Consider the following 12,287-nt stretch of genomic DNA (forward strand, 5'->3'; position numbering starts at 1 on the left):
TCATATCATCTAATTATCTAATGACATATTATTCATCATATTTTTAAAAGCCTACTTTGGTGCCAGCACTATTCTCGAATTTAGTGATATAGAACTCCACAGGAATATCCCTGTCATTTTGTGGGGGAGAGGGAGATCAAGAAACAAGAAAATAATATACTGTGATGTTGTATAGTCTAATATAGCATAAAATCCAAGATTTAACGACCCATGATATAATCTCAATAATAATAATCATATCAAGAAAATAAGACTGGGATAAGGAAAACCTGCAAATAGATCTGGGGGAGATTCTCTGTATCAAAAGAGAGGGACTATGATGGTGGTGTGGGTGTTAGCTGTAGAGTTGATAAATAACATTTATAATTTGGAAGACTGGCTTATATATGTGATATGAGGTAGAGATAAATCAGGGGCTAATTCCAGATGTTTGGCCTGAGCACCTGGACGTGTAGTGTTGCTATTTACTGAGACGGGAAAGACTAGATCTAAGGATGAGGAAAAGCTGAAAATAAGAGTTTCCTTTGCAATATATTAAAGTTCTATAAAGACTAAAAGTTCAGCGTAAAGTCACAAAAATGATCAGAAATTCAATCATTATTTCTCATTTTTCTCACAAAGTCTACCACTATTACCGGAGTAACAAGAGTAGAACACAATTTTGCTATAGAAATTCAAATTATTTCTCTGCTTGGGAAGAACAGAGGGATAAAGGAATTTAAAATTGTCTCCTTGTCTACTTATTCACATCCCTTGCCAAGACTGGTTTAATATCCAGATGCTTGAGAATTAAAAAAAAAAAAAAAACAGACAAATCCTCCAGCATATCTGAGACCTGAAGATGCTGCAACACATTTTCATCTTTGCATTTCAAACTATTTCTCTTAAGAAGGCTCATTCACACTGTTTAAACACAGATGCCTTTTCAGTTAAAACTCTCCCTGTGCTGTATTTAGCATAGTTAGATATTTCCTGCGCAAATGTAATTCTGGTCTATCACTGATTTACATTTCAACAAGATCATTCTGGCAGTTGCTGCTGGAGAATAGACTGGAGTCCCAGGAGTGAATGCACGGGCTCACACTGGTGGCTGTTGGAGAGGTTGAGAGGTACATATTGGAAAACCGTTCAAGTTAATGATGACACTGCAGAGCTGGAGAGATTCAATATGGTTGATGATCATTTGGGTGTGGTTGGGAAAGACAAGAAGGAATAAAGAATGACTCCCAGAGTTTTGACTTTGAGAAATTGGATAGATGGGAGAAGCCCTTATAGACATATTCAATTTAAAGAATCTCCACAAAATGGAATCTATCACTCATTTGGTTGCCATTTCACACTGCAGGGGACATGCTCAAAGTCCCTTTGAAAAAAATAGCAAATATGTTGAATCCTAATTGGCTTTAAAAATATTTGTCATGGATTATTTCTTTTTATTTTCATTTATTTCTATAAATAAAAAGAAAGGAACATATTTCATAGGTGTATATTATTTACTTGTTTATCATTTTGGGGCTTAAGAAAAATTTCTCTGTTGAGAGATTAAAAAATTTATATGCATTCTCTTATGCCACTTTAACCATTTTTATTTCTTATTTGGATTTTTAATTCAGCTTACATTAATTTGATATGCCGTGTGACAGGACACTAATCAATTTTGTCCTCAAAATGGTTGTCATTTTATGTGAGAACTGTTTATTAGTTAATGATACAGGTTTTAATGGGTCATTGTCTGATAAATCTTGGGACATGCAAGTTATGTGAGATATTATCCAGCTGTTTTTCTGGAGATGAGACCTCATTGGTTGTACTAAGAGTTAAAGTGGTCACATTTATGTTCAAATGCTATCATTTTGGAGGCAAGCATTTCTGATACATCTGTTACTACACTCTTACAGATTAGAAATTCTTCTTCTTCTTCTTCTTCTTATTTTGCTGAGGAAGATTTGTCCTGAGCTAACATCTGTGTCAATCTTCCTTTATTTTGTATGTTGGATGCCTGCCACAGCAATGCTATACCACAGGGCTGGTCCCAGAATAGTAATGTTTTTTTAAAAATTTAATGTTTAAATATAAACTGAAGCATATAAAGCATAAATATATATTGGAAAAGGTGTAAGAATGAATTAGTGAAACATATATGATTTCTCTTCTTTTTTTTTTAACTGAGCTACCTTCTGTGTCAATCTTCCTCTATTTTGTATGTGGGTTGCCACCAGAGCATGGCTGCTGATGAATGGTGTAGGTTCGTGCCTGGGAACCAAACCCAGGTTGCTGAAGCAGAGCACACCAAATTTAACCACTAAGCTATGGGGTGGGCCACTCTCATATTTTACATTGTTTGATTAATGGGAAAAACTGATCTGAAGTATTATTTTCTTCTTCGTCATTGCACGTATAATCCCTAACCACATACCATTTTCTGAATGAATATTACATTTAAATAATTTCATTAAGAAATGCTATATTTAAAATATACTTCTAAATGCAGAATATATGTATATACATGTAAATTCATATGCATATAAATTCTAGAGCATTCCAACTAAACTCGTCTTTTCCATTTCAAATAAACTTTTGGGGTTTTTGGTGAGAAAGATTGGCCCTGAGCTAACATCTGTTGCCAATCTTCCTCTTTTTGGTAGAGGAAGATTGTCACTGAGTTAACATCTGTGCCAGTCTTCCTCTATTTTGTATGTGGGACAACTCCACAGCATGGCTTGACAAGCTGTGCTAGGTCCACTCCCAGGATCTGAATCTGCGAACCCTGGGCTGCCGAAGTGGAGAAGGGGAACTCAACCACTACACCACCGGGCTGGCCCCTTGATACCTTTTTGTAGCCTATGCAATAAATGCACAAACTTTATCAATAAAACTTTTTATAGCAGCAACATGTACAGTGGTGAAGAATTGCAAACAACTTCCTTGGAAACTTGTGACTTAAATTTCGCATACTGTGGCTTTGTTGTTACCATGTGAATTACTAAGGCATAATGTGTCTTCCAACACATTTCAATTTTGTTTCTCTTCCCCATAAGAAATAAACTTAGTAGCTTTATTCTCCATCAGTTGTAATAAATATAATTAGTCTTAAATAATATAATTAGGAAGTTTTCTTTTCAATCAGACCTTTATCAACTTGTACACAAAAGTGTTTGTGATTCTGTGTACAATGTCTAAGCAAGTGTCATTATGACCTAAAAGCTTTGTGCCTTTTATGTACTTTAGTCCGAAACGTTTACTGCTACTATTACATTTTGCAATTACAGTGAAGTGAGGCAGAAAATAGCAGTTCGAGAAATGTATTCAAGTAATGAAGTTTGAACCATTAGTTTCAAAGCTGTTGTTATTTTAGTAAATATTTAATCTTCCTAGCAGCATGGGGTCCTAATTGATCTTTAAGTATTATTGTTCCTGGACATTTCTAATCGACTTCTAATTGCTACATGAAGGCAGTTAGTGAATAAAGTGTAATGGATGGTGGAGACTTCTATAGTACAATAAATCAACAGAATACAGTAAAATTTAGAAATCCAACAGAATACACTAATGTCCACAGATATGCCCATCTGCCTTATTTTGAAGAGTTCTACCAATATAAAGAAAAGTACAGATAATATATTCCATTTACATCAAATTAGATGTCACAGGTGCAATAAATGTTCAAGTGATTTAAAATCTCATTTAAGAATAGTCATTTTTGGTAGTTACCAGGTTCCTATATATTTCATCTTAACATTTATTTGGATCCTTTGAAGTCTCTAGCTATCTATCTATATCTGTTTGATAGCAGCTGAACCACTTTCATTAACTTATTAGGAATTTATTGAGTTTCTACATAATATTCAAGGTACTGTAACCTAGAGAAATATAACAGTTTTCACCTGTTGCTAATAACAGTTCATAGACACATGGGCACGAGTCTCACATCTCACATAAGATCCATTTCCCCCTTTCTGTATTTGCTTAGTGGTACCAGTTATTTCACTGACTGCTACCCTCCACTGTATGCAGTGTTACAGTTACTAACACTCTTAAAATATGATATTGTGAGTAAATCATTGTTTTCCAGCAGGTTTCTATTACAGTATGACAGGATCCTTTATTTGGCGTATCTTGGATACCATCCTTCAAGTACTAAAGTCTTTAAAAATAGTTACCTTTTCTTTTGAGAAAGTGAAGCATTTCTATGGAGAAACACTCCTCCTCTGCATTCAGCAAAGAGGGAGTCATCTCATGGGCGGGGAGATTTTTTTCAGAGATAGGCACATTATGGACTTCCTCCAATTATAACCATACATCTGCCTTTTTAATATAACTACCGAAAAGGAGTTATTTTGTTTTGTTTTATTTTTCCTGGGGTTACAGTTTATAAAGACACCGTGGCTGGAACTGATTTCATCCCCGTGTATAAAATATCTACTGAGAACAAACACAGCCCAGAAGGAAAAAGATGTGAGGATACAGCTAGAGAGACAGGGTCCTATTGGTTCGGCTTGAACCACTGTATTTAGCTGCACATGAAGATGATGAAGCTCTTGATTTCCCAGTTCCATGAGGGAATCCACGAGTGTTTTTTTTTTTTTTTTTTCCTTTTTGGTGAGTAAGATAGGCCCTGAGCTAACATCTGTTGCCAATCTTCTTCTTTTTACTGAGGAACTACTATCAGTGCCCAGCTTCCTCTATTTTGTATTTGGGATGCTGCCTCAGCATGGCTTGGCGAGCAGTGTGTAGGTGCATACCCAGGATCCAAACCTGCAAACCCTGGGCTGTGAAAGCAGAGTGCGCTAACTTAACCAGTACTTCACTGGCCGGCTCCAAGTCTGCTTTTGTTTTAGATAATTTTTTAGTTAGATTTTTGTCACATAAAACAAAGATTATGTAATAAAATAAACAAAAATAAAATAAACAAAAAATAAAATAAACTAATGGTGCAGAAGTTGTTGGCAGTGATCGATGTAATTTTCTAGGGTACCTTATGTTGGGGATGGGAGGATAGAGGACTTGGTTTTCCTCATTAAAAAGTCAGAAACTCTAGTCAAGCAATAACAAAATGTGTGGCTGGTCCAAACCTTGTTATTTCTTGTTGCTTAGATCGTACACTTACTCATGCTAAACACTTTGATGATATCAGAGAAAATATCAAATGATCAAGGGGGATTCAATAAGAACCTATTTTAAAAAAGGGACAAACGATGGTACCTACACACCTGAAATGGGAGAGAGATTCTGTCCTCTTAAAGAAGACATTATGCCTGGAGTTAGCGATCCAGGATGTTTGAGAGAATAGTTCACGCAGTTTATAGAGCTCGAAAAGTGAAATTGTCTTTCTACAACTCCACTTGGTGTAAGAAAAGACAGGGAACCCAAAAAACAATAAGGAACATGACTGAGCCGCCTTTCAGCTGTGATCCCTCTCCAATGCAAAACTCCACTATAAAGAGGAAGCCAGCAACCTGCCCTGTGTGTCTGTAAGTTCAGCTTTTTTAGATTCCACATGTAAGTGAGACCATGCAGTATTTATCTTTCTCTGTCTGATGAAATAGGTGAAGGTGCTCAAAGGTACACACTCCCAATTATAAGATAAATAAATTCTAGGGATGTAATCTACAGCATGGTGACTATAGTTAACAATACTGTATTGTATATATGAAAATGGATGAGAGCAGATCTTAAAAGTTCTCTTCACAGGAAAAAAAAATGTAAGTATGTGAGGTGATGGATGTTAACTAAACTCATTGTGGCAATCATTTTGCAATACATACATATATCAAATCATTATGTTCTACACCTAAAACTAATACAATGTTATACGTCAATTATATCTCAATAAAACTGGTGGGGGGGGCGAGTAAGCCATTAGGATGCTGCAAAGGGAAGGAATAAAACTGTTTCTATTCTTTTAACAAAACAGTCAAAATGATAGGGGACAAGGTAGAAGTCACCCAGCTTCAGGCAAGAAGAGTGAGTGGAACACTGATACCTATTATTTAAGGACAAAAATCCTGAAGACAGATCTTATTTAAGGAAGGCAAAACTGAAGCTTTGGCTACTAACAACACATAGATTGGAAAAAAATGAAAATTGACCCAACAAGTACTGAAGGATTTTAAGGATTCACAATCTGTCAAACACAGGTTGGCATGATGGGTGAATATGATTGAAAAGAAGGCGAGACAGAGGGAAGAACAGGGGAGACAGTGAATGAGAAAGAGGGCTGATGTCATTTTCAGAGCCCTGGTGGCCAGCTCTGCTCCTAGAGTCCTAATTACAGAAACATGTTAATCCAGCCCCTGCTCGTCCCTTCACGCCATACTGAGATCAGTTTATAACACTTGAAACAAAAAAAATTCATCAATGCTTTTTCTATCAATTATCTAAATTCATTTCTCTCTCCCTCTTTCCCCAGTCCCTCCGTCCTTGCCTTTCTTCCTTCCACCCTTCCTTCCTTCCTTCCTTTCTTATTTCAGGCCTTCCATCCTTGAATAGTTAAAAATTAGAGGCACGTTTAATGTCTAAACATAAAGAATGCTAGAAATTCAGAGACAAACTATTTGATTGACATTGAGCCCGGAAGGAATGCACATACTTTAGAAATTGTTTTCACTGATGCTTGAAGTAAAACAGATTGAAATGTGAATACATATCTCTCAGTTCCATAGTACTTCTACTTAAATTAAGATAAAATTTTGGGGGGCAGTCTCCAAGGCCTAGTGGTTAAGTTCACGTGCTCCAATTCAGCAGCAGAGGTTTGTGGGTTTGGATCCCAGGTGCAGACTTTTACCACTTGTCAGCCAGGCTGGGGCAGCGACCCACATACAAAATAGAGGAAGACAGGCGCAGATGTTAGCTCAGGGCTAATCTTCCTCAAGCCAAAAAAAAAAAGAGAAGAAGATTGGTAACAGATGTTACCTCACAGAGAATCTTTCTCAGCAAAATGAAAAAAGAAGAAGAAGAAGAAATTTTTGTAAATGAGTTCCATTTTCCCAAGACTTAGAAGATAATTCAGGTATGTTTAAGTGTATATGATCAATGCCCCCTAACTTTATTTGGCTATTTCAAAAATTCTAAACACATGTGTTAGTATATTTTATACTATTGTATTCCATTATTTCGTTATCACTTACTGAAGAATTGCCTTTTATTCTGACATAGCTCACAATACTAATAATACTTGTAATACATATAAGATGTAATACTTTTTCAGAAAAAATATTTTAGTGTTTGATTTTATTTGTAATTAACTTTCACAACTTTAATATGGATATATAAAAGTGCTTGTAAAAGTGTTATTCTGTTTATTAAGTGAAGCATCATTTTATTTTTCCCTGTGAATGGTAACTTTTATTGATTTTACTTGCATTAATATTGTAAGTAAATAATGTGATTAAAGCTGTCAGGATTCATTTTAAAAGTATAGACAGAATTAGTTAATGATTGTTTTCTCATTTCATTTGAGGTCACCGAGTCTCTGAATTTCATCTTATCCCACTGTTTTCTCCTTTGAAATTTTGACTAGTAGTTAATTGTTAATGCACTCTTCATTTTAGATTTTAAATTTATATTTTGTCATACGAAAATAGATAACAAGAGTTTCTGGAAATGTGACTGCATTATTTGAATAAAAAGTTCTTTGTTACATAATAGCTAATTCAACTGATTTTACTAAACTTCAATAGAGGCTTATTTAACCTGGTTAGAAATTCATTATTATATGTGGCTAAAGTTCAATTTAGGGAAACTCTGGATACCAGAAATTAAAAAAAAAAAAATGATGAGCTGGTCAGATCCATTGACTATTGGAGTCAAGAAAAATCTAGTTTTCATTGAAATTGTTTATTAACCCTGGTCAATTTTTAAAAGGTAATTTATTCCCTCATTATAGTTGTGATATTAGTGGCTATAGAACTGTTGAATTATGAAAAAAATACATGCTGAATAACTGAGTAATTGAAGTCACTAAGCTTCCTAATGAAGCCCGAGGGAAATGGAGGAGATATTTCCAATGGCCATAAACCATGAAAATACACTGGTTGATGCAATCTGAAGTTTGTCTTTACATTTAGAGATTTGGAGGTCATAGCACATCCAGAGAGAAATTACCCACTCTGATCATTTATCTTATAAAAAAATAAGCTAATAAGTTTGTCTCTAAAATATCTAAGTTTGAAAGCACAAAACTGAAAAGAAGAGAAGGATGACCCTTGACATCACAGACAATATATGAATATCTAACATGGGGTATGGTAAAAATTTCTTTTTCTGTTTTATGAAGGAATAAATGTAGATTTGATTCATTAAAATAGTCAAGAAAGGGGAAATTTTCCAAAATAAGAAGAAAATAAAATCCGGTTCTCAGTGAGAATATGTACACATTTTTTTCTTTTTGTGGGGGGTGGGGCGGATTGAACCTGTTCTAACATCTGTTGCCAATCTTCCTGTTTTTGCTTGAGGAAGATGGTCCCTGAGCTAACATCTGTGCCAGTCTTCCTCTACTTTGTATATGAGATGTCACCACAGCATGGCTTGATGAGCAGTGTGTAGGTCTGCACCTAGGATCCGAATCTGCAAACCCTGGGCCGCAAAAAGGGAGTGTGCAAACTTAACCTGTATGCCACTGGGCTAATCCCTACATGTCACTTTTTAGATAATCGTAATTAAAAACAATTAATGTAGGGGCCAGCCCAGTGGTGCAATTGTTAAATTTGTTTACTCTGCTTCAGTGGCCCTGGGTTCGCAGGTTTGTCTCCAGGGTGAGGACCTACACACCACTAACAAAGCCATGCTGTGGTGTTGCCCCATATACAAAGTAGAGGAAGATTGGCATGGTCATTAGTTCAGGGCAAATTTTCCTTACCAAAAAAAAAAAAAGAAAAAAAGTGATTCAGTTGAGAAATTCTAACAGTTTTTAAGAGATTCTCAAAGTATGAACATTTTCTTTAGTGAACAATTGCTCAGTGGAAATATGTGACATGAAATTCTAAATGTTTTAATCAACAGATTGATTGAGTGATTGAGTGATTGATAACTACTTATATAACAGTCTTGATCTCCTGATAACTACTTATATAATAGTCTTGCTCTCCCCCAAATAATGCCAGGCAAGCTGTTAATGGAACAAAATTGAATTCACTGCAGTAAAGGAGAAAAACATATTGTCACATTCTCAGTATTATCTCAGAAGGGGAAATCAAAGTGGGATATGCATAGGACTTTGTGGTCTGGGTTCAAGTAGTTTAAGGTGGGACTTTCAAGGTGGGGAATTGCTTGATATTTGGTAAAATTAGTGATACTTTTCGTGATATTGTTAGGGTAAGACAGAATAAGGAGAGGGTCTTGAAATAAATGTTAATGAACAAACTGGTGTTTGATGAGTGAGCTGTTATTGTCTTCAAGATATTTATTGATGAGAATTTCTTCAAGTAAATAGTAAAGTTATTTATTGATTGATGGCTTAATCTTTCTTGGGCATAGGTTTCCTGAGAGAAACAAGTAAGTCACGTTGAGGTGTGTGGTCTACCGTCCTCTAACAGTCATGTTGACAAAGACCATGTTGGTAATTGATACTTACTATTTGCCTTGTCTTGTTCTAAGTAACTAATTTAATCCTCATCACAGATTTATAGATTGCATTCTATTCTTATCCTCATTTTAGAGATGAGTAAACTGAAGATCACAAAGGTTAAATAACTTGTCAAGGGTCAAACTGCTTTATTAACATTTATACATTTATGTGTTAATGTTGTTTATCTTCGAAGTGGAGGAAATGGAGAGAGGTGGGGAGGTGGAAGGAAGGTTGAATAAAGGGTTGGTACATTTGTATTTAATCCAAGTAACATATTTTGGAATTTTTTTATCTTATTTTCACCCCTTTTAAAATATGTATTGAGTCTTCCAGGCACCAGGTATTGTAGTAGGACCAAAATTATGACTAAAAATAATCAAACAAACAAGAAAAACCATTGATTTTTCAGCAAAGAGTTCACAAATAACAAAAAGGAAGCAAACCAACTCTGTTGAAACAGAAATACTCATTGACTATTCAATTGGGTCTGATCATAGATATAGCTAAAGTTTTTAATCTTAATTACTTATTTATTTATTATTGTGGTAACATTGGTTTGTAACGTTATGTAAATTTCAGGTGTACATCATAATATATTCTGATTTCTGTGAAGATTGCATGGTGTTCACCACCCAAAGACTAATTACCATCCATCACCACACACACATGCGCCCAACCACCCCTTTCACCCCCTCCCTCCCCCTTCCCTTCTGGTAACCACCAACCCAATTTCTGTTTCTATGTGTTTTTATCTCCTACTTATGAATGAGATCATATGGGATTTGACTTTCTCCCTCTGACTTATTTCACTTGGCATAATACCCTCAAGGTGCATCCATGCTGTCACAAATGGCCAGATTTCATCATTAATTATGGCTGAATAGTATTCCATTGTGTATAAATACCACATCTTCTTTATCCATTCGTCCCTTGGTGGGCACCTAGGTTGCTTCCAAGTCTTGGCTATTGTGAATAATGCTGCGATGAACATAGGGGTGCATGTATTTTTATGCATTTGTGTTTTCATGTTCTTTGCATAAATACCCAGTGATGGAATAGCTGGATCATATGGTAGATCTAGTCTTAATTTTTGGAGGAATCTCCATGTTGTTTCCTATAGTGGCTGCACTACTTTGCACTCCCACCAGCAGTGTATGAGGGTTGCCTTCTCTCCACATCCTCTCCAACACTTACTGTTTCCTGTATTGTTAATTTTAGCCATTCTGACTGGAGTGAGGTGATATCTCATTGTAGCTTTGACTTTCATTTCCCTGATAGCTAATGATGTAGACCATCTTTTCACATGCTTGTTGGCCATTTGTATACCTTCTCTGGAGAAATCTCTGTTCAGATCTTTTGCCCATTTTGTAACTGGGTTGTTAGCTTTTGTGTTGTTGAGATGTATGAGTTCTTTGTATGTTTTGGATATTAACCCCTTATCAGATGTATGGTTTACAAATATTTTCTCCCAACTGGTAGGTTGTCTTTTCGTTTTATTGACGGTTTCCTTTGCCTTGCAGAAGATTTTTAGTTTGATGTAGTCCTATTTGTTTATTTTTTCTATTGTTTCCCTTGCCCAGTCAGACATGGTATTTGAATATATGCTGTTAAGGCTGATGTCCAAGAGTATGCTACCTATGTTTTTTTCCAGAAGTTTAATGGTTCCAGGTCTTACATTCATGAATTTAACATTTTTAAGATTGAAGTGTATTGAATTAAGTCACAGGAATTCATAGTTTTTTTTTTTTTTTTTTTTTTTGGCTGCTAAAAGGTGTAAGCAGTAAGAGATCTTGGTAAATTTCTATGACACTGAAATACTAGGGATTTGCAAAGCATGTTCAGTAAACAGTGTTTAAGCAGTAGAGTCCACAGACTACTGATGCGATCCTGTGGTTCAAAAGTACTCCTGAGACAATTTGTAGTGTCCAGAGTAAAAAAAATTGGAACTAAAACATTATTTTCACATTTAACAAGACTAAAGTACATGAAAAGTCAATGTTTCCACTCATTAAATTTAATTTATAGAACTCGCTAGAGGTCTAGAGATTGTACATGTGCTGCAATAACTATGTGGACCATTTTGTCTTGTTTAGTAAATGTTAACACAATGCATTTCATCTCAGCTTATCATGTTATCACAATATTAGCATGAGTTTAACTGTTTGCTAAACTCTCACTTTGTTAATAGTATGATCTTATATCAGAGTTCAATTCCTTTAAATGAAAACCCAAGAACTTTTCTCTTCCCAATTTAATGGGACAATATTTCCATCAAAAGAGCCCATATAAATTCCTAAATACACATCCATGACACAATTATTTCTATGACACCTGGATAGCCCTTAATGAGACATATTAATGAGACATTTGCGAGAACTGTGCCTACTGGTATCTGCCTACTAATTATTAACAAGCTAACCTTATTAGGTCTTACTAAATCTTTAACTAGACTGCCTTCTTTTCTCATCTTAACTACACCACTACCTTCGGTTGGAGGTGATCCAAAAGGTGTACAAAAATGTGTCACAGCTTCAAAGTTACGTGCAAAATCCCAGTCCTGGAAGGAGATTGTGACCTTCCATTTTCGTCAAATTCTCAATAAGCCTTAGAACAAGAGGTTAAAAGATTAGGAGTAAACCTAAAAGATTTTATCACTACAGCAGAGCATGTATTTGTGCCTGGAGCTGCTGCCATATGGTCCACTCAAGAAGTTCACTGGAAC

The sequence above is a fragment of the Equus caballus genome, chromosome 30 (assembly GCF_041296265.1).
Source record: "Equus caballus isolate H_3958 breed thoroughbred chromosome 30, TB-T2T, whole genome shotgun sequence".
In the NCBI taxonomy this organism is placed as follows: Eukaryota; Metazoa; Chordata; class Mammalia; order Perissodactyla; family Equidae; genus Equus; species Equus caballus.